Source organism: Aquarana catesbeiana, linkage group LG11 (assembly GCF_042186555.1).
Source record: "Aquarana catesbeiana isolate 2022-GZ linkage group LG11, ASM4218655v1, whole genome shotgun sequence".
NCBI lineage: Eukaryota > Metazoa > Chordata > Amphibia > Anura > Ranidae > Aquarana > Aquarana catesbeiana.
The window spans coordinates 117,916,183-117,940,656 of record NC_133334.1 but is presented as its reverse complement, the minus strand read 5'-3'; the positions used below and the strand labels follow the sequence as shown (position 1 = coordinate 117,940,656).

Genomic DNA, 24,474 nt, shown 5'->3' with positions numbered 1-24,474 from the left:
GGTTTAATATGCTTCTAATTTACTGTCAGAGAACGTCATCAGATGGCATGCAGTGTTTAAAGGCTATGTAGACTTTCTCTCATGGTGTTAATAAAGCAGGTATCTACTGTATATGCAGAAATGAGCAGGCATCATTGAGGCAATCTGTGCATGTTTACTACATGTTGTCAATACATTGAGGGCTCATTTACATTTTTGTGGTGTCTTAGGTGTCTGTTTATGAAGCAGTGAACAGCGGTGATCCCCAGGATCGCCGCTGATCACAGTCCATAAACAGTTTATGAAACAGAGATAATCAGGGGAGAAGTGTTTGAACATGTTCTCCTGCCGATGATCTCCGCACACAGAGAATCCTATAGACTGTTTTTTAACACACTAATGACAGCTGAATCTTGTCTGTTAAGTAGCGCTGCCTTGATGAATGTATTCATTTTGTCTGTTTATAATCGTATCCACCTGCCTCTGACAGGTATATTAGGTAGCAGCTTCAAATCCTAAAATAGGTTATATGTGTGTTATATACAATTCTTTTGTACAATTAGTGCTTCACCAAAAACTATAAGCGCTTGATTTTGTAGGAGGGGCCAGTTTGTCTACAAGCTTTTTAATTTTCAAGTCAATTTGCCACAAATTCTGATTCAGATTTAGGTCTGGACTTTGACTGGGCCATTCTAACACATGAATGTGCTTTGATCTAAACTATTCCATTGTAGATCTGGCTTTATGTTTAGGGTCGTTGTCCTGCTGGAAGGTGAACTTCCACCCCAGTCTTAAGATTGCCCTGTATTTGGCTCCATCCATCTTCCCATCAACTCTGAGCAGCTTCCCTGTCACAGCTGAAGAAAAGCATTGCCACAACATGATGCTGCCACCACCATGTTTCACGGTGAGGGTGGTGTGTTCAGGGTGATGTGCTGTGTTAGTTTTCAGCCACACATAGCGTTTTACTTTTAGGCCAAAAAGTTCAATTTTGGTCTCATCTGACCAAAGCACCTTCTTCCACATGTTTGCTGTGTTCCCCACATGGCTTCTCACAAACTGCAAATGGGACTTCTTATGGCTTTCTTTCATCTTCTTCATTTCATTTCTTCTTTCATTTCTTTCTTTCTTTCTTTGTCACTCCTCCATAAAGGCCAGATTTGTGGAGTGCACGACTAATAGTTGTCCTGTGGACAGATTCTCCCACCAGAGCTGTGGATCTCTGCAGCTCCTCCAGAGTTACCATGGGCCTCTTGGCTGCTCTCCTTGCCCGGCCTGTCAGTTTAGATGGACAGTCATGTCTTGGTAGGTTTGCAGTTGTGTCATACTCTTTCCATTTTCGAATGGTGGATTGAACAGTGCTCCGTGAGATGTTCAAAGCTTGAGATATTTTTTTATAACCTAACCCTGCTAACCATTTCAGCCCCGGAAGGATTTACCCACTTCCTGATAAGGCCATTTTTTGAGATATGGCACTGCGTCACTTTAACTGACAATTGCGCGGTCGTGCGACGCTGTACCCAAATAAAATTTATGTTCTTTTTTTTCCCACAAATAGAGGTTTCTTTTGGTGGTATTTGATCACCTCTGTGGTTTTTATTTTTTTCGCTATAAACAAAAAAAGACCAACAATTTGTTCACTTTCTGCAATAAAACATACCCAATAAAAATATTTGTAAAAATCTAATTTCTTCATCAATTTAGGCCAATATATATTCTGCTACATATTTTTGGTAAGAAAAAACCCAATAAGCGTATATTGACTGGTGTGCACAAAAGTTATTGCGTCTACAAACTATGGGATAGATTTATGGCATTTTTTTTTTTTACTAGTAATGGCGGTGATCTGCGATTTTTAGCGGGACTGCGACATTGCGGCGGACAGAATGGACACCTAATTGACATTTTTATCACTTTTTTAGGAACCAGTGACATTATTACAGTGACCATTTCTAAAAATATGCACTGACATTGTACTAATGGCACTGGCAGGGAAGGGGTTAATATCAGGGGCAATCAAAGGGTTAAATGTGTTCCCTGGGAGGTGTTTATAACTGTATGGGGGATGGGCTGCCTGGGACAATACACAGATCCGTCTTCCTGCATAGCAGAAAGACAGGATCTGTGTGTCGTCCCCTGACAGAACAGAGATCTGCCTTGTTTACTTTGACAGATCCCCGTTCTGTCTTTGCACGGGCCCCCCAGCGGCCATCGAGTCCGCCGCACCTGCCGATTGGCTCCCCCGCTGCCCAATCAGCGCGCGCGCGCCCACAGATCGCTGTGTACTAGCCCGACATACACCTATGGCGATTTGCGCAGCCGAGCCAACCTGCCGCAGTATATCTGAGGCGGCTGGTCGGCAAGCGGGGACTTCTCCACAACTTTATCCCTGACCTGTCTGGTGTGTTCCTTGGCCTCATGATGCTGTTTGTTCACTAAGGTTCTCTAACAAACCTCGGAGGGCTTCACAGAATAGCTTTATTTATACTAAGATTAAATTACACACAGGTAGACTCTATTTATTAATTAGGTGACTTCCAAAGGCAATTGGTTCCACTAGATTTCTAGTTACGGGTATCAGAGTAAAGGGGGCTGAATACAAATGCACGCCACATTTTTCACATATTTATTTGTAAAAAAATTGAAAACCATTTATAATTTTCCCTCCACTTCGCAATTATATGCCACTTTGTGTAGGTCTATCACAAAAAAATCCCAATAAAATACATTTACGTTTTTGGTTGTAACATGAAAAAATGTGGACAATTTCAAGGGGTATGAATACTTTTTCAAGGCACTGAAATTACTTAGAGGCAATTTACCTCAATGCGTTTTGGGAGTTCAGAGAGAGAAGGGATATGGAAGATCTACCTATTGAAATGATTCAGGGTGAAAACTTTGTTTTTGGGAAAGGTGTGTCTTTGTATTTGTTTGTTTGAGGGAGTGGCACTTCATTTTTAACTTGGATTTAAAAAAGAAAAAGACAGCAGCTGGGTGATATACTGGAATCTCTGCTGGTTTCAGAATGTTAAATCTAGGTCAAAACTAGTGGCGGCTCGTGCTGTATATTTGGGGGGGGGGCGGCAAACAAGACATCCCGCCGCCACACCCCACCTTGGTCGGTCGGTCGGCCCCACACTTACCCTATCTAGGTCGCGGGCAGCTTTGGCTCCTTCCTGCATCTCCTCCTCCTCTGTGTCTCGGGCTTCATGGTGGTTTCCTCCTCACCGGCTTCCCCTCTCCTTCCATCGGCACATCGGCCAATAAGATTGCTTCTCCTCTCGGCCAAGCCGCTTCCTGATTGGCCGGGAGAAGAATCAGGAAGACGATAGCAAATTTTCCTTGTCAAAAGAAGTTTATTGAGTATACAATGTTATAAAGATACATAAAGTAAGTTTACAAGGATCTATAAAGTAAGCTCATTGTTTTACAGTAGGGTTTATATAGGTAAATATCATGAAATTTCAAATATTAAACATTGGGTTCACGTAAACCTAAATTAAAGATATATATATCATTTCCTTAGTTACTTTTGTAGGTATTTAATTGATTTATACCTATTATACATATTGTTTACAAGTAGAGTGTATATAGGTCAAATAAATTCTGATAATGAGCTTTAATCGTAAGGTGGAGAAAAGGAAAGAGAAAGAAGAAAAAGGGTTGAAAGGTAGAGGTATGGTCCACAAGGTTGTCCCGCTCGTCAGTTTATTATTCTTTTTAGTTCTCTTTGAAGCCTTAGAATGGGTGTCTCTGTAAGTCATTTAATCTGTTACCATGGCAACAGGACAGAGTCATTGAAGTTTGACAGGAACTGTTGTTTTATCCAAGGATGCCAAAGTTTTTCAAATTTTGGAATTTGATTTTGATCGATGGCTACCATCTTAGCATGGGACATTGTATTATTCATTCTGTGAATTGTTTCTGCTAGTACCAATGTAGGAGATTTCCATGCCTTGGCCACTGTTTGTTTTGCAGCCGTTATTAGTTGGATCATAAGTTTGAATTGAGAGAGTGTTAACCATACCGGTTTTAGATTAAGTAAAGTTAAATATGGATCTGGTTGTATTATTTTTTTAAATATTTTAGATGCAATCACGAAGACTTCCTTCCAGAAGGTTTGGATTACTGGGCACGTCCACCATATGTGTAAATATGTGCCTATTTCTGGGCATCCTCGAAAACAAAGAGCTGAGGTATTAGGTGAATATTTTGCCACTCTAGCGGGTACAAGGTACCAGCGAGTTAGGACTTTATAATTTGTCTCCAGTGCTAAGATGTTGGGTGAAGATGACTTAGATGTGAGCCATATGTTAGACCAGTCTGTGTCTTCTAAAGTTCGTCCCAGGTCCTCCTCCCACCTCTGAACGTAAGAGGGTCTATTAAGATTTGCTACTCCATATAATTGATTATAAAGTGATGAAATTGTACCTTTAGCAAATGGATCTTTTGTACAGATTGATTCAAAAATGGATAATTGGGATAATGGTGTATCCCCCTTTAGGAATGGTGTATAGAAATTTTTGATTTGGAGATATCTAAATATCTCAGAGTTTGGTAGATCATATTTTTCTCTAAGCGATGGGAATGAAAGGAATGATTTAGATGCTATGAAGTCATTTAGTGTCTGAATGCCTGATGTTGTCCAAGCTTTAAAAGAGTTTGGGTAGATCCATGCCGGATAAAAGGCCGGATTTCTGATAAAAGAGAGGAGAGGATTGTGTGGAGATTGTAACTGATATTTGTTTTTTAGTTTATCCCAGAGAGATAAGAAGTGTTTAGTTATGGGATTATGAATTTTAAAGCGGTCTTTAGGATCAAGCCATAATAAATTTGATATTAATAGAGGGTCATTTTCTGAAGCTTCTATAAATACCCATAATGGGATTTCCTGTTTTGCATGGTATTTGGACAGACTGGCCAAATGTGCTGCTCTGTAGTAGTTAGTAAAATTAGGGTATCCCAGGCCTCCTTTATTTTTGGGAAGATGTAGTGTGTGTATAGGTATACGTGGTTTAGAAGAGCCCCATATAAACGAAGTTGCTCTTTTTTGTACTATTCTCAAAAAATAGGAAGGAATTGGAATAGGGAGGACTCTGAATAGATAAAGCAATTTGGGTAGAATAGTCATTTTGATTGCATTAATCTTCCCTATCCAGGATAAAGGAAGTTGCGACCATTGTTTTATTAGATTTGTGATCTGTCTTAATACAGGAGGATAATTGGTTGAGAATAAGTCAGAATGAGATGCTGTTAAATGAATTCCAAGATATGGGATTGATTTTTCTGCCCATGTGAATGGGAGTGCAGCCCTAGCCGGGATCAATTCCATGTTTGTGAGTGAAATATTAAGCACTAGGCATTTCTTAGGATTAATCATAAGGCCGGATAGGGCTGCAAATCCATCAAGAGCTGGTATTAAGTTAGGACCAGAGACCTGTGGTGATGATAGAAAAAGTAATATATCGTCTGCAAATATACATAATTTGTGTGTAATACCTCCTACTTCAATGCCAGTTATAGTTTGGTTTGTTCTGATGTATTGGGCCATGGGTTCGAGTATAAGGGCAAATAATAAGGGAGATAATGGGCAACCCTGTCGGGTACCTCTTTCGATATTAAAGGCTTCAGATTTGTATCCAGCATATTTTATATAGGCTTTGGGTTTATTATATAATGCTTTGATCCATGTTAAAAAGTGGGGTCCAAAACCCCATTTTTGTAATGAATATTGCATATATTGCCAGGATACTGTGTCAAATGCCCTCTTAATATCGAGAGATAGAAAACATAAAGGGATTTTCCGTTTTTTAGCAATATGTGCCAATAACACTGCCCTGCGTATATTATCGCCTGCCTGTCTATTTGGCATGAAGCCTACTTGATCTCTATGTATTAATTTTCCTATAATGCTATTGAGGCGTTTTGCTATTATTTTTGCTAATAATTTAATATCGAGGTTTAACAGAGAGATAGGCCGATAATTCACACAGGAAGTATCATCAGAAAGGGTTTTTGGGATCATACAAACAATTGCCATTAGTGTTTCTTGCCGAAAAGAATGTCCATCTAGAAGTTTGTTAAAAGTTTCAGTGAGAATGGGAGAGAGTATTTCTGAGAATGTTTTATAGTATAAAGCCGAGTAGCCGTCTGGGCCTGGTCTTTTGTTAAGTTTTAGGTCTTTTATGGCGTTAGCAACTTCATCTATAGTTATAGGCTCATCCAAACTGCTTTTTTGATTCTGAGATAACTCAGGTAAGGTTATTTTTGAGAAGAAGGATTCAGCCTCTGTAGGATTAAATTCATTGTTTGTCTTGTATAAAGTTGCGAGATGTGAGTGAAATTTATGGACTATTTTAACTGGATTACAAGTGTAAACATTTTTTGATAATTTCAAACGTATTGGTTTGAAAGATTTGTTAGTTGAATTTAATGGCCGAGCCAAATATGTACCTGGTTTGTTTGTATTCATGTAGAAATTGTGTTTGGAGCGTTTGAGGGATTTATCAACTGACTCAGTGAGAAATAGATCGTATTCCAATCTAGATTTTTCCAGATGAGATTTTGTACTCTGAGATGGATTATCTTGAAATGATATGTAGGCTGCATTAAAATTGAGTTCTAGTTTTTTTGCTAGATTTTTGCGTTCCCGTTTAAATAGTGCCATTTGTCTTTGTATTGTACCAAGACAGGCTTATGAGCTTCCCACAGTGTTATTGGTGAGATGTCTGTTGTATTATTAATTGATATGTATTCCTTTAAAGCTTGTTCAATGGCCATCTGATGTAGTGGGTGTTTGAGCATTATGTCCGGTAAGTACCACGTTGGGTCATGCGCTTTTGGTATGGCTGAGGCTATAGTAGTGTATACTGCATTATGGTCAGACCACGGAATCGGAATTATATCTGATGCAATAATTTCTGGTATCATTCCTATTGTTAGAAAAATATGATCTATTCTGGTGAAGGTTTGATGAGGGTGCGAGAAATAAGTGAATTTCTTTTTCATTGGGTTACTTTCTCTCCACGAATCTACCAGATTGTATTTGGAAAGAAGTTGAGAAAAAGGTAATCTAGAGGTTATTTTGGATGGTGTAAAAGGTGATTTATCTAGAAATGGGAGGAGGACCTGGTTCGAATCCCCGCACATTATCACTGTTCCTATTTTGTGTGTATTAATCACTTGTAATATATGTGAGAGGAATGGTGTAGGTTGTTTGTTAGGAGCATAGTAGGAAATCACCGTGATTGCTGTATCCATTATATAACCCATGAGTATCAGGTATCTACCTTCTGGGTCTTTAATTTCTGATGATAAGGTGAATGGTGTGGATCGGTGAAATGCAATTAGAGTTCCCCTATGCTTGGTACAGGCAGAAGCCGTGTAAATTTGTTGATAAAAAGGAGAAATATATTTTGGAGTAGAATCTTTGGTGAAGTGTGTTTCTTGGAGGCATACTATGTGAGCCTTCTTGTTATGGAAAGTATGGAAGGCTTTGGTCCTTTTTTGAGGGATATTTATTCCCTGAACATTCAGGGAAAGTATATTCAGTGGTGCCATGGCAATAGATCAAATAGTTTTGACTTACTTTTTGTTATGCAGAGCTGACTGCGCAGATCAACCTGTGTGGACTGAAGAGATGAATAGATAGAAAAGAAACCAGTGAATTCTGGAGTAAAGAGTAAACAAAAAACATATGAGATTAGATGATACATTGTATAAATTATTTTTTGCAAGTAATCACAATTTACCCGTGAAAGAGAATAAATAACTCTCTCAGGGGAATAAGTGCCTTCGTCACACTCCCACATAATATGGTTGGGAGAATGAGGAGGGCTAATGGGGGTACACGGATCTTCCGCTTACAGGAGAGAAGTGCTATGTCAAAAGACATCAAAATGATGTTTCATTAATTGGAGTGCAGAATATAGTTTTTGTTGAAATTATTTATTCCAGGGTGGTTGTATATGGTTAGTCTTGCCCTAGGCTAAATAATTCAGTTAGAAAGGTACTGTTAATAACTTTGGTATTAATGAAGATAGTTTGAATTATTTTGGGATTTTAACCCTTTTAGAGTAAACAATTACATATTTTATTCATATGTAACTGTTTAGATATGTTAACTCATAAAATTGAGGTTGTATTGCTTCAGATTAGAATAAACAAAAACATAGTTCTAGGAACTAGTTAGGTAATAATATATTTGTTTTAAGAAAAGAAAGAAAAAGCTTCCATTACTTCTGGATTATTGAACATATTTGTCCTAAAAAGTAATAAATCTATTGTTATTACCTGATAATATATAACTGAACAAGAATTTCCTTATTTCACTTATATATTCTAAGGCTATATGAATCAGAAGTAATAAGAAATATAACTGGAATGTAACATGATCCCACACAGTGTGTGACTATCAGAATGCAGTTACATTCAGTTATAAATACAGGTTTTTTATAGAGAACCATCTCTTAGTATAATAAATGAAGAGATATCAGGAATTAGGATGTCAGTCCATTGAATCTTCTTGGTCCATGGATGATGTGGCATAACAGCCTCTTTTGTGAGAATGATGATTCCCATTTTGTTCTGAAATTTTCTGGGTGCTGCCTGAAGGTGAAGATGATGCCATTCTTCTGCGTGTGGGAGTGTTGCTGCTTGTGGGTTCTGTCAGATTTAATTTTAAAAGGGTTTGTTGTAGTTCATCTGCTGATCTGCTTCTGTAAATTGTACCTTGGTAGTTAAATCTGACTGAAAAGGGGAAGCCCCATTGATACATAATGTTGTGGCATTGCAGTTCCATTAGTTGGGGTTTCATGGATCGTCTTTTAGTAATAGTAAGTTGGGATAGGTCAGCAAAAATTTGATAATCGTGTCCTTGAAAATTAAGTTCCTTTTTTTCTCTTGCAGCGATTAGTATTTGTTCTTTCGTTCTGTAATAATGAAATTTTGTGATTATATCACGTGGGGGTCCATCTTTCTTTTTGGCTGTGAGGGCTCTGTGTACTCTGTCCAGTTCTAAACGTTCAATAGGGATATCTGGCTTTAGTTCTTGTAATAGAGCAGTAATAGTAGATTGCAGGTCTGTCACAGTTTCAGGTATTGCCCTTATGCGCAAGTTTGAACGTCTGGCTCTATTTTCGTAATCTTCGAGCTTAGTTTGAAGTATTAAATTCTCTTTTTTTAATTGTTCCAATTCTGTTATATTTTCTTGGGTTGTAATTTCAATTTCATCCATTTTTATTTCTAAGGCTGCGGTGCGGTTTCCCAGCTCTCTTATTTCTTTGGTTAGGCTTTTTGTTATTTGGTCTGAGGTTTGTTTTAAAGCCTTATGAAGCATCTTTTCAAATTGTAATAATATTACTGGGGATGCTGAGGAGGCTTGTGGATAAGTTTGTGAGAGGATTTGTTCTGTATCTGACTCAAATGGAGAGTCTTGCTGTGACATTTTCTGTCTGTGAGAGCGCCCTGATGCTGTATCTTGTGATGTGACTGGAGCTGCTTCAGCTGCAGTGAGTGCCTGTGAGCTCTTTGTGAGGTGATTTTTATTTCTGCCACGGTTTCCTCCCAGTACCATATTTCCTGCCCAAACTTTCACAGTTTGTTCCCTGGGGCAAAAAGGTTCAAATGGATACCTTTTGAGCCTGCAGGCTCCGCTTTGTCCTTCTCTTCTCTCCTCAGCGGTGTGGAGCTCTAACAATGCATGTCTGCTCCGCTAGGCTCCGCCTCCTTCATTTGACGATAGCAAATTTTAATTCCTTATTGTTACACAACTGGGTGGGCTCAAGGTGCAGTGCTCTGTGCCCCGGGCCCGCCCTTTTTTGAAGCCAATTAGAGCCTCGGGATCTAATCACGTGCTTTTTAAAAAAAAAACCCAATTGGAATCCATGCGTCCGGCACACTGCATGTAGATTAGGGGCCGGATGCATGCGTCCGGTACCCCTGCGCCTGTAATGGACGGGCCGCCACTGGTCAAAACCCTTTTAAATTAATTTCCCCCAATGATGGATGTTAGATGATCATCTCCCTATCCAGTTGATTTTGTAAAAATCAAGCAATAATTTGAATACCTATAGATGACCACTGCCCACTAGATTCCAATTTCTGAGGCAGGTTAAAAGGTGGCCAGGATCTGATTGTTTGCAAAAAAACACATATCTGATACTTCCAGCTAATACTTTCTTTCTTAGAGGTTAAGAATGCATGGCATACAGCTATCCTAAAGGGTAAAGGCTACAAAGTTCTAAGAATTTCTGAATGGTGATTTTAGCATTAGTGTTTTTGTGATACTACTACTAGTCTATGTATAAGTTTATTGAACCATTGCTATAGGTATTCTGCATTTGAGCTATTTATTGTCTATGATGGTGTTTTTAATAAATTATCATAATTCACTGCTTATTAGATCACAGAGCTTATACAGTAGCCTGTTCTGACTGCTGAAATGGAAAAAGCAGGGGTCATTAAACGGAAATCAGTGTATTTTCACTTAGTACACAAGAGAAAGGGATTGGTGCATAAAAAATAAGCTGAAGTACAACTGCTTTTTCTCCTCCACATTCATCCATTGTAAAGTATCGGGATAAAAGACAGAAACAGACATGTAGCCATAGGTGTGCAGCCTATTGCATTAGGGTGTGCACCCCAAAGTTTAAACACACATGCCTTTCTCTGCAGCCTCAGCTGCACGGGGCAGTGAATGAATGGGAAGTGCTCTGTGCTGAGCAGCTTCTTGTTCATTCACAAGCCAAAGCATAGTAAACACAGTTTTGCAAACATGCTGCCAACAAAAACACTGAAATTGACAAGAAATTGGGGTGTCATGATGCCATACATAGTCCAATCAAGCTGCTTTCAGAAAATCTGATCTCTGCTTATCTCCATTGGAGGCTATCGAGCCATTAATGTTTACGTTCAAATGCGCTACACTCTGATAATGTGACATGCTACCTGGACTTCCTATGCTATGAGCACTGCTATGAATGTTCAGGTCAAGATGTAGGATCAGTTATTTCACTTTCTCTCTGTATTTTCCCATTCCTAAAAGCTAACTGTTCTTTGTCTTTCTCCATATCTTTACTTTTGGTAAAGCACTACCATGCTATATTGCACTTTATGAGCTGGGAGGACAAGCACCAAAAAGCAGATACATTATTTGCCTATATCTATCCACAAATTGTCTGCTGGTTTCCCCTACATTCTCCAAATAGGCAGTATGGCGAACTACAACAGCAACAACATTGTAACTTCTCTGCACTTAAGGGACGTGACACTCTGTGCTTGGCTCATATTATTTATTTAGTGGTGCAAACATTCCTAAAGAAAAATGTTGAGAATTGTAAAACATCTTAGGCATTACCAGAAGAGTTTACACCCACATCAGCAGATTTTGCAGGTTAAAACACTTTCCTAAAGACCTCCATTTCACATACTGATTAGCAATATTTTCGCATGATGGAACTCCACCCTAGAAATGCTTGAGTGCCTAACCAAAAGTGGTCAGTGACTACATTGTGTACTCTAGCAGTAAAGTTGGAAGCTTCTTTGAACCCAGCCAGTTGCAGCGTTAAGGAACGCTTGTTGCCTAATGAAAATCTAAACAAGGCAAAAACGCTGAAAAGCCCCCACCTTCATTTTTTATTATCCAGTAAGGCAGTAACACAAGGAAGAGACCAAACTTGGTGTCTGGGAAAGATGGTGTGCAGGTAGAAGTAGAGAAATATGAAAAAAGGTTATCATTTCATGTCTTTTTATTTTTTTATTTTGGGGGGTGGGGGTCATTCCCCATCCAGAAGCTGGGCCTTCAGTTACACTGGTAATGACAACAATGGAGAATTCATGTGTGGGGGGAAGAGACGAAGGAGCAGTGACCTCAGACTCAAGTTGGTAAGCAGACAAAAAAGAGGGGAGAAGGAAATTTCCCAAGTAATTCTTCAAAAAGGAACAGCCAAAATGATCAAAAATATAAATAATTCTTTATTGAAAAAATCCACATAAACACTGATAACTAGTGAGTGTATATATGACAAACCTCCACCACATACAATAAAAATAGATAACGTTGTCTCATGACACAGATGACCACCACAAACAGACACACACCCCTCGCCAATATCATGAATTACTGATTCTCATAATGAAGTCCCAGTGTGGACATGGATAGATGCAGGTTTAGAGCAATTCGCTCAGTATTTCATACTAAATTGGATATTTATATAAATATAATAATAGAATGGGAGTATAATTTCCTAGTAATGCAGGTCAAGCAGAGTGGACATGGCAGGAGTGTTCAGGGTTCCCCCAGGTATAAGGGTGTATGGTAACAGTCCAGATTGTCAGCGACAGATGGGGACAGGGTGTTGGATCTCTAGCGGGCAGGTGAGTGTGTGTGTGTATACACCTCCCAGCCCAGGAGAGGAATCAATACAACGCACCGCTCTCCCGATGTCCACCTCGTCAACAGCACCAAAGCAGAGCCGACATTCCACCCATTTCCAGAGGAGATGGGAATCACAGGGGGTGAAAAAAGACCTTTGTCTGCCGCTCCAAGTTTCCGAAAGGCATCCAGTGCCGTTGATGTTCAGTGTTGTAATGCCTGCATGTAGCTAGAGTACTCCGATATCTTTTTTCAAGTCTCCTGGGGAATGCAGGGGGTTGTCTGCTAGTAAGTGGTCTGTGCCCTCACTACAGAGAGCATGATGGTGTCATGCTGACGCGTTTCACTCGCAACCCGAGTTTCTTCAGAGCATGTCTGCAACGTCTGGTAAGTATCCTTGGATAGCCCATGAGAGGTACGGCAATTGGTGTCTCCACAGGGTTCGACAGACGTCCACTTCCGGATACTCAGCCATTCACACAAAAACAACAATAGGCATGGCCGGCCATGGAGTGCAGCAGAGCTCCAAGCACATCAAAGAGATAAACAAAACTAGTAATGAACATAAGAAATATTGAAAAATAATAAACAAAAAATAGAGAATAGAAAACATAAATAAATAGAAATAAAATATGAAATGAACGATAGGAGATTTAGAGAAACAAAACCCAAATAAGAATTCCCCACCATACCATAGTGAGTCCTTCATAAAGTACGGATTGGAATAACTACTGGAATGTATTGAGAATCTAGGAAGAGAGTACCTCTAGATATAGAGGAGGAAGCGGGGGGCGGGGGAGACACCAGAAAAATCTGAGTCCTTAATGATGATTGATTACAGTAGGTATATAGTTTAGCTTGGGGAATCTATTTAGACTTATATTGGTCTCAGTTGGGCAGAGGGGTTGACAGGACAAGGTGGGTAGTAGGTTCAGATTGCATTCATTGTTGAGCTCCAGGGGTTGCATACTATTTAAATTAAAGATCCACATTTTTTCTTTTTGATAGAGAATTCTGTCAAAATCACCTCTCCTTAGGGGTAAATTAAGTTTGTAGATACCCTTAAAGGAGAGTCCCTTAGGGTCACTATCATGGAAATTAATAAAGTGAAGGGCGACAGGACACTCATCATCTTTCTTGAGGATGCTCTGGATGTGTTCACCAACCCTGACTTTCAGCTGTCTTTTATTCCTGGCCACATAGATGGGCAAGTCAACATGTAGACAACACAAGTAGTAGAACAGTTGATAAAGTTGTTACATTTTAAAGTTCTTCTTGCCATCAGAGCTGGCGAACACATCCGTTTTATCCACAAATTTGCAGACAGTACACCTACCACAGGGGTGCACACCTTTCATAGGTGGTAGATTGGTCAGCCAATTGGATTTATTTGATCTTTGGTATTCGGAATGGGTAAGGCTGTCCTTAAGTTTTAAAGATCTCTGAGCTATTATTAGGGGTCGGTCCCAGACAATCTCACCTAGTGTAGGTGATCCTGACAGGATATGCCGGTGGTGGATAAGTACACTTTTAACCTGGTCCCTTTGTGCCCTGTATTTTGTAATTATTCTGATGGGGGCCTGCCATACAGTAAGCATATAGTAAGCAGGCTGAGTTATATCCTTGTTTCTTTGTGAAGGGGTCATATAGGGGTAACTCGCTCCTAGCCACACTCTACTGTAGAAGCAAGATGTGTGAATTCTTCAGGGTTTCTGAAAGGGAAGGATTTTTAATATTTTATAAAGTTACACCCTGCACCCAGTTGGCTCATACACAGAATAAACAGTCACAACTTTATTGATTAATGAATGGGTAACCTGGACCTAGGCTTGATCAGTCTTTAGCATTGTCACTACCATATGTACTAAATTAGTGTTTAGGAGATAACAGGATCAGAATTAATCAACCTTAAATATCTGACAATTTCCTGCTACCTCTCCCTCATATTAAACCCCATCATCACCACTACTTACTGCTATCTACTCATCTTCAGTTTCCCAGTCTGCTGCAGGTTCTCAGCATATGTAAATACTGTATACATTTTCTCTGAATATATATGAAAAAGAGTATTTTATCTGTATAAAAGCCCATGGTGGAAAAATGTGCAGTTGCAATGGCTTCTCACACTGTGAAACGGGTCGTGGGGGTGGATTGTGGGCAGAGTAAATTGTAAGAAGTTAACTCATGCTGGTGGTACATGCAGAGTGGAGACATAGTCAGGTTGTACATAATTCACATGCATCATTCTTTAGATTTCATGCTGACTTCACTTTTTCAGCTGGTCCATCCAACGTGCATGAAGCCAAGTTTGTGTAAAAGTTGAAGAATTTAACTATTACACAAGGTGTGGAGAAAAAGTCTATTTTGTGGCATGCTAACTCTGGGTTTCAGTGGAAACTGCAATTTACAGATAAAGGAGGATAAGATAATTGTAAAATTCACAAATATTAATCACTGATTGCCTTTCCAGTCATCATTAAAGTAGAACTTCACCCCTAAGGAGAAGTTCCACTTTTATGCCTCCCCTTTAACTTTTGGGCACTTTTTTAGGGGTGATTGGATACCTGTTTTTGGCAGGTAACCCCTCCCACTTCCCCCTGGATTACCTAGGTGATCAGAGCATAAGTTTGGTCTCCTCCTCTGCCTGCAGCCTCTTAGGACACGTTACAGGTCCCAGAAAGCTGCAGGACCATTCACATGGCGCAGCACGGCTTGTGCATGCGCAGTGGGGAGCCGGCTGTGAGGTCCAAATCAGTCACAGCCAGCTTTCCATAGGTAGCATGGCGTTGCCTGGCACCCGAAGACCGACAAAGAACCGGACAGCGCTGGATGCCTGGACAGGTAGGTGTCCATTTATTAAAAGCAGCAGCTACAGAATTCGCAGCTCCTGAATTGTATTTTTTTGGGGGGTGCAACCTTTTTAAAGTGGTTGTAAACCCACTTAGTGATTATCAGGCAATTTCTTGTCTTCCATAATGCTGAGTGTCCTGTATATGTGCCTTATAAAAAATATGCTATTCTATACCTTATTTGCTAGTGCCGCTTGGCGCTCATGTAACCGGACAGTTCTCCCCTCTGCTGATATGATGGCTAGAACGGGAGGAGCCAGGAAACCCCGTGCTGATGTCAGATGGGAGGAGGGGAGGAGAGGAGGAGAAAGGCAACCGATCACGTGAGCGCCGAGTGGCGCTAGCAAATAAGGTATTGAACAGCATTTTTTTAATAAGGCACATACAGTGCCTTGAAAGAGTATTCATACCCTTTGACATTTTCCAAATTTTGTCATGTTACAGCCAAAATTGTAAATGTATTTTATTGGGATTTTATGTGATTGACCAACACAAAGTGGCACATAATTATGAAGTGGAAGAAAAATGATAACTACATAGTTAAATAGTTACATAGTTGGTAAGGTTGAAAAAAGACACAAGTCCATCAAGTCCAACCTGTGTGTGTGCGCTTTTATATCAATATTACATTGTATATCCCTGTATGTTGTGGTCGTTTAAATGCCTATATAATAGTTTTTTGAAATTATCTATGCTCCCTGCTGAAACCACTGCTTGTGGAAGAGAATTACACATTCTTACCACTCTAACCGTAAAGAACCCTCTACGCAGTTTCTGGTTAAATCGCTTTTCCTCTCATTTTAGTTAATGGCCACGAGTCTTTTTAAATGCCCTTTCACGGAAAAGTTTTATCGCTATTGTGGGGTCACCAGTATGGTATTTGTACATTGAAATCATATCCCCTCTCAAGCATCTCTTCTCCAGAGAGAATAAGTTCAGTGCTTGTAATCTTTCCTCATAACTAAGATCCTCCAGTCCCTTTATTAGCTTTGTTGCCCTTCTCTGTACTCGCTCCATTTCCAGCACGTCCTTCCTGAGGACTGGAGCCCAGAACTGGACGGCATACTCCAGGTGCGGCCGGACCAGAGTCTTGTAGAGTGGGAGAAATATTGTTTTATCTCTTCCCTTATTAATGAATGAAAATATTCGATTGGCTTTTCTTGCAGTAGCTTGGCATTGCATGCCTTTGCTGAGCATGTCAGCTACTGGGACCCCCAGGTCCTTTTCCATCCTAGATTCTCCCAGAGGTTCTCCCCCTAGTGAGTAGATTGCATTCATGTTTTTGTCACCTGCATTATTTTACATTTTTCTAGATTGAACCTCATTTGCCATGTAGTTGCCCACCCCATTAATTTGTTCAGATCTTCTTGCAAGGTTTCCCCATCCTGCAGAGAAGCTATTGACCTGCTTTGCTTAATATTGTCTGCAAATACTGAGATTGAGCTGTTTAGCCCATCCTCCAGATCATTTATGAATATATTAAATAGGATTGGTCCCAGGACAGAACCCTGAGGGACCCCACTTTACCCATGGGACCATTCCGAATACTTCTGAGTACATTTATCACTACCCTCTGAACTCGCCCTTGTAGCCAGTTTTCAGTCCAGGTACTCACCCTTTGGTCCATGCCGACAGACCTTAGCTTGTATAGTAAACGTTTGTGGGGAACTGTATCAGTTGCCTTTGCAAGATCCAGGATATGTCTACTGGCTTTCCTTCATCTAGATAGCAGGTCACCTCCTCATAGAAGGTTAATAGATTTGTTTGGCAAGAATGATTTTTCATGAACCCATGCTGATTACTCCTAATGATACCGTTTCCATTTCTAAAATCTTGTATATAGTCCCTTATCATCCCTTCCAAGAGCTTGCATACGATTGATGTTAGGCTAAATGGTCTGTAGTTCCTAGGGATATATCGTTGTCCTTTTTTAAAGATTGGTGCTACATTGGCTTTTCCCCAATCAGCTGGTAACATACCAGTTAGTAGACTGTTCGTAAAAAAATAAGAACAACGGTCTGGCAATTACTTGACTGAGCTCCTTAAGGACCCTCGGGTGCAAGCCATCTGGTCCTGGTGACTTATTTATCTTAAGTTTTTCAAGTCTGTTTCTGATTTTTTCCTCTGTTAACCATGGGGGGAGCTTCCTGTGGCGTGTCATGAGGATAAACATTGCAGTTTTGGTTACTGAAACCCCCCATTTCCCTCGTGAAGACTGAGGAGAAGAATACATTCAAAACCTTCACCATCTCCCCATCCTTTGTAACCAGAATCCTTTCATCATTCTTTATGGGGCCAATATGATCTGTCCTCCCTCTTTTACTATTTATGTACTTAAAGAATTTCTTGGGATTTTTCTTACTCTCCTCTGCTATGTGCCTTTCATGTTCTATCCACCCTTATTATACCCTTACATTTCTTATTGCATTCTTTGTACAGTTGGAATGCTGATGATCCCTCAGTCTTGTATTTTTTGAAGACCTTCTCCTTTGTTTTCATATACATTTTTACATTGGCGTTAAGCCACCCAGGGCTTTTATTAGCTCTTTTAAATGTATTACCCTTTGGATGCACTGGCTAATACCCTTATTTAATATGCTCCTAAAGCACAGCCATTTTTCCTCCGTGGTCTTTGTTCCTAGAATTTTATAACATTTAGTATCTTCTAGCAAGGAGCGTGGTTTCTGGAAGTTGGCTCTTTTGAAATTCAGTGTTTTTGTATTCCCCTTATGTTTCCTATTTGTGTGATTTATGCTTAAACCTACTTCCACACTGGATATCTCTATATCTGGACCCTCCCCCAGTGCCTAGTTTAAAAGCTCCTCTAACTTTTCGGCCATCTTCACTCCCAGCAGATTTGCACCCTCCTCATTTTGGTGCAGTCCGTCCCTTCTATAGAGCTGGTGACCGACTAAAAAGTCGGCCCAGTTCTCCAGGAACCCAAACCCCTTCTTTCTTCACCAGCTCCTCAGCCACTGGGAAATGTTTTTAAAATTTTTTACAAATAAATATCTGAAAAGTGTGATGTGCATTTGTATTCAGCCCCTGAGTCAATACACAGAACCACCTTTTGCTGCAATTACAGCTGCAAGTCTTTTTGGGGATGTCTCTACCAGCTTTGCACATATAGAGAGTGAAAGTTTTGCCCATTCTTCTCTGCAAAATAGCTCAAGCTCTGTCAGATTGCGCCTGTGAACAGCAATTTTCAAGTCTTGCCACAGATTCTGAATCATATCTATGCCTTTAATTCCACCCCCCCCAATCCATCATACCTATGCCTCCAATTCCACCCTCCACTCCATGAAACCTATTCCACCCCCCCAATCCATCATACCTATTGCACCCCCCCGTCCCAATCCATCATATCTATTCCACCCCCCAATCCATCATATCTATTCCACCCCCCAATCCATTATACCTATGCCTCCAATTCCCCTCCTCAATCCATCATACCTATACCTCCAGTTCTACCCCCCCCCCAATCTATCATACCGTATGATAGATTGGGTGGGAGTGATGGTGAAATTGTAGGAATAGGTATGATGGATGACTGGAGGGGGGTGGAAAAGGTTAATATTTACTTTTGTAACTCAATCCTGAATAAAGCATTTAACAGTGTAATTTCATGAGATTATTTATAAGGGCATGTTTAGGGGCGGGATTAGGAGCAGGCAGGGTAAGGCTTGGGTGGTGCAGTTGGTGGCGAGTAACTCTTAAGGCCTGGCTAGTAGCTCAGGACTTGAAATTTTGAGCCCTGATCTAAACCATTCCATTGTAGCTCTGGCTGTATGTTTAAGGTTATTGTCCTGCTGGAAGGCAAGCCTCCGCACCTCTCTCAAGTCTTTTGCAGACTCTAACAGGGTTTTCTTCTAAGATTGCCCTGTATTTGACTCAATCCATCCATCTTCCAACCAAGTCTGACCAGCTTCCCTGTCCCTGCTGAAGAAAAGCATCCCCACAACCATGCCACCACCATGTTTTTACGATGGGATGTTGTGTTCAGGATGATGAGCAATGTTAGTTTTCCGCCACACATAGCGTTTTGCTTTTAGGCCAAAATTTTGGTCTCATCTGACCAGAGCACCTTCTTCTGCATGTTTGCTGTGTCACTGCAAATGGGACTTCTTATGGCTTTCTTTCAACAGTGGTTTTGTTCTTGCCACTCCTCCATAAAGACCAGATTTGTGGGGTGCACAGTTAATAGTTGTCCTGTGGACAGATTCCCCCACCTGAGCTGTGGATCTCTGCAGCTCCTCCAGAGTTACCATGGGCCTCTTAGCTGCTTCTCTGAATAATTCTCTCTTTGCCTGCCCTGTCAGTTTAGGTGGACGGCCATGTCTTGGTAGGTTTGCAGTTGTGCCATACTCTTTCCATTTTTGAATGATGGATTGAACAGTGCTCTGTGAAATGTTTAAAGCTTGCGATATTTTTATATAACCTAACCCTGCTTTAAACTTCTCCACAACTTTATCCCTGACCTGTCTGGTGTGTTCCTTGGCCTTCATAATGCTGTTTGTTCACTAAGGTTCTCTAACAAACCTCAGAGGGCTTCACAGAACATCTGTATTTATACTAAGAAATTACAAACAGGTGGACTCTATTTACTAATTTGGTGACTTCTGAAGGCAGTTGGTTCCACTAGATTTTAGTTAGGGGTATCAGAATAAAGGGGGCTGAATACAAATGCACGCCACACTTTTCAGATATTTATTTGTAAAAAATCTTGAAAACCATTCATCATTTTCCTTCCACTTCACAATTATGTGCCACTTTGTGTTGGTCTATCACATAAAATTTCAATAAAATACATTTATGTTTTTGGTTGTAACGTGACAAAATATGGAAAATGTCAAGGGGTATGAATACTTTTTCAAGGCACTGTATACAGGACACAGCATTATGTAAGACAGGGGATTGCCTCATAAAAGGTATTTCAGCAGCGGGGGGGGGCACTGACACAGAGCTGACAGACAGGGAGGGGAGAGAGGACACAAGAGAGCAGACAGGAGAGCTGCGGATCGCGGAGGCATGTAAACTGACCACGATGTTGGGGCTCAGCAGCCATGAACTGTGGTTAGTTTATGGGGGTGGGGGGGGGGGCAGAACCAGGCAGGATCAGACAGGTATTTCAGGTGATACAGGGTGCCAAATTACACAGCACAAGCACTGTGCTGTTATACATGCTGTAAAGTAACAAAAGGAACGGGATCCTTTTTTTTTTTCCTTTTTAGGATAACAAACACTTTAAGTTGAAAACATACTTGTTATATTTTATTAGCTGGGTTTAAGAATTTTCCACCTGCAGTTCCTATACCCTATGGAAAACAAATTTGAATTATTGGAATTTAGCAAGTGTGGCTGGCTACAACTAGATTAAGACTTGCTATTTTTGTATTGAAGATGAGAGTGTATCCTGTTATATTTACTCCTTTACTGTGATGTTTATTGATTTTTGTTATTGTAAAAATAACGTGGAAAAAATATTGATTATAAATATATTATGTAATCATGTGCAGCAGTCTTTCTATGTTTGTGCATAACATTCATGAACTGCATTGTATTGCAGCCAAGAATTGTGCATAATAAAGTTTCTAATTATAACAATAGACATTAACCGTTCCCTTCTTGATTCTGTTATTAATAGGAGTATAATTGGTGTTATTGTTCATAACTGTGATCCACATGTTTATATTTATCTAGAAAGACAAAGGCTAATTGTTGGTAATACATTGTAAGATTATGGCTCTGCAGGGAAAATTGTATTGTCCTGATTTTATTAGATCGTAAATGTTTTAAGACAAAGATTGATAAAAGAAGGACTGTAATACAAATGTCACAAAAAAGCTTACATTGGATTATGTGTCCTTGCATTTTCAATAAAGGTACTAGACACCAGACGTTACTATTATTACATATTAAATCAGAATACAGTTTCTTTTAATTTGAGCATCAACTACCAAATGTTTAGAAGACTGTTATCTGTGGGGATTAAAGTGAATGTAAAGCCAATACTTTTTTTCTTTGTTTTAGAGAGAATGTGGAAGGGTCAGAACCTCTGTCATGTTTTTATTGCTCTCTGTGTCCCCACTGGTGACCATTGCCTTCTGGTGATGAGAAATCTATAATCTTTGCATTGGCACATTGGCTTTTAATTTTTGCAGCGGTGGGCAGACCTCCGCTTTAATGGCTGTGTGTTGAATTATTTTGAGGGGACAGCAAATTTACACTGTTATACAATCTGTACACTCACTACTTTACGTTGTAGCAAAGTGTCATTTCTTCAGTGTTGTCACATGAAAAGATATAATGAAATATTTACAAAAATGTGAGGGGTGTACTCACTTTTGTAAGATACCGTAAGTACTGTGAGAGCCAATCAATCATATGATAGAGAAGCTGCGCCACCTCCCGAGAATTTTAGGCCTACTTAAAGGGCTTGCCTTAAGGGTTTAAAGAGCAACTGCAGTCTGCTCACATAATTTGTAATAAAAACATCTTTGCCATTCTGAAGCTTCCCTCCAACCACTTTGCATATTATTTTATATATACTGTGATTCTGCACTTGCCAAATACGCTGCAGAAATCTCCCTCCACTAAGTCTGGCTGCAACCATTTTAACTGTGGGCAGCTGAAGCTGCTGCCTGTTCACTTTCTGGATTTACACAGACACAAACAGGCACACCGCCAGCTCTGCAGCTCTCATTGGCCTTCTTATGACTCACCCCCCCTCCCTTCCTTGCAAACTCTCATGAGAGTGAGAGAGAGAGCTGTGCATGATGACATAAGCCTAGGTTTTTTACCAGACAAGAAACAGCAAGTGAGCTGTATAAGGTATTTCCTGGCGGGAAAAAAATGTTTTGCTATCCAAAGTTAAAATAACAAGGGCAAAAGATGTAATAGATAGCAAGTTGAAAAAATGACTGAAGTTCCGCTTTCAATTGAGAAATTGCATCAATAAATCAGAGGTTCCTAGCCTTTTTTCATTACCATGGCTACAGTAAGCTAAATAAAATGTGTTGCTGTGTTGCTATGTGTTCCTGGACTTTGCACATCCTTACTGATCTTGGCACCACTTTATTTAATAATGCATTTATAAAATGATCCTCATAAAAAAGCTTTATTTGTACTCTTGTTTTTAGTAATATTAATACTACTCTTAGTAGTTATAATGTTAAAAAATAATGATAAAAAGTGCAAGTATATAAATTGGGCTACCTCTGGCAACCAGGTACTGAGAACCTATTTGGAGGAGGCTGCAAGCAACACCAAGTGGAGCTAAAAAGAGGTTGATTTACTAAAGGCAAATAGACTGTGCACTTTGCAGTTGCTTCAGAGCTTAGTAAATGAATAGAAGCTCTGTTGACTTCCATCATCCAATCAGGTGCAAGCAAAAATGCATTTTATTTCTTTTCCCTGCAAGTGGTTAGGTATTCTTTGCAAAGTGAACCTTTGCCTCATTTACTAAGCTCTGGAACAACTGCACTTGCAGCGTGCACAGTCTATTTGCCTTTGGTAAGTCAACCCCAAAGGCTCTACGTGGCTCCATAGCCAATGGCTTTAACCTGCTGTTTTAGACTATTAGCTATAAAAAGCACAATGCCTTTCGGCACTAGAAAGACAATATTCTATTGGATAATGGAACTATGAAATATTTTTCTAAATGATCTTTTGGGCCAAGAGCTTTCCCCATGGCACCTTAGGTGGTAGGTTCCCCAGATGATCTCATACTAGGAGGGGACCCGGAAAGCTAATATAATAGCCCCCTCATTCTGCTGCTATCTACATTTGCACACAAGGTCAAGCCTTCCTATGCTGTATCCCACGGGGATGAGTACAGGAACAGAAGAGGGAACAAGAAGGGAAATGACTTGGAAATGCATGTTTCCTGCAAGTATTAAACACACAGTTATGTGGCACTTATGTGTATTGTATGCATAACAAAAGCGAGGGTAATATCAGCATTTCCATATATTACCACTCTGTATGTCAGCATTCAGAGTCAGCACATTTGAATTGCATACATTGATCCATAGGCTGAAATGATGGGCATATGCAACAATCTAAGTCTATAAGGTATTACATTCCTTTCTTTGAATGAAAAATACAAGTGACACAGATACTGTGGAAGCACAAAATGTATGTAAATTAGCTGACTTTTCAAAGAAGTATATTTTTTATATGATATGAAAACGTACATTATTGCACATATTAATATTTACAGCTAGGGCTTTGGAATTATAATTTTGTGTCAAGCGAGGATTAGTCCCTCCAGAGGTTCTAGTTCCCCTCTTGATTTATAGTTTTGGGTAGATGTCATAGGTGCATTAACCCTCTGAGTTATATCTTTTAGAAACACCAATGTCTGTCCAGATAGACCTTACTGGAATGGCCAAAGTAATACATGGAGAATTCAGCCTAATGCCTGGTACACACTATCAGTTTTTTATTTTGTTCAACCCAGCGTGCTGAGCGGAAAAAAAAAAAAGATGTTAGTACAGCGATCCCCCCACTGAGCTATTGTGTTCTGACAGAGGGACTTCCCCCTCCCCGTCAGAACACACCAGTCATCACTCACAGCTATTGGCTGCCAGCGCTGATTAGATGCTGGTTTTCCAGCATGCCCGTCCTGCTGTTCAGCCAGCTTCTGTTGGACAGCCTGATGAGCTGGTGTACACACGGGCCAAATGTCGCCCGGTTTCTGTTGAACCAGATAATACCAGACAATATTTTTGCCAGTGTGTACGGGGCTTAAAGCGGTGTTCCAGCCGCAATTTGTTTTTTGTTTTTTTAAAGTCAGCAGCTACAAACACTGTAGCTGCTGACTTTTAATAAGGACACTTACCTGTCAAGGGAGCCCGCGATGTGGCCCCCCCCGAGGCCGATCGATCCATCGGATCAGGTGCCGGCGCCGCCATCTTAACGAAGGGAAACAGGCAGTGGAGCCTTGCGGCTTCACTGCCCGTTTCCTATTGCGCATGCGCGAGTCGCGCAAGCGCTTTGTGAATGGCCCTGTTGATTTCTGGGACACACACATGTCCAGAACACAAAGGGGCAGCTCGCCGAAGAGGAGAAAGTGAAGGCACAGCGCCGCGGAATAGGAAGAGGCAGATTAGGAAGACTGCCTAGCAACAGGGGTTTCTGGTAAGCAAAAAAGGTTTTTTTTCCCAAAATTTTTTTATATTTTTTTTTTGAGAATATTAATGTAATTTTTTATTTTAGGGTGGACCTCCGCTTTAACGTGCAAGGTAGCATTACTGGAGATGTAGTCCAGGA

General features: G+C 40.2%; 1 protein-coding gene across 5 annotated transcripts in view; it reads left to right on the top strand.

Moving 5' to 3' along the window:
• Positions 1-24,474, top strand: part of CHRM1 (cholinergic receptor muscarinic 1) — a 459,583-nt gene that overhangs the window by 109,031 nt on the left and 326,078 nt on the right. The window lies entirely within an intron of this gene.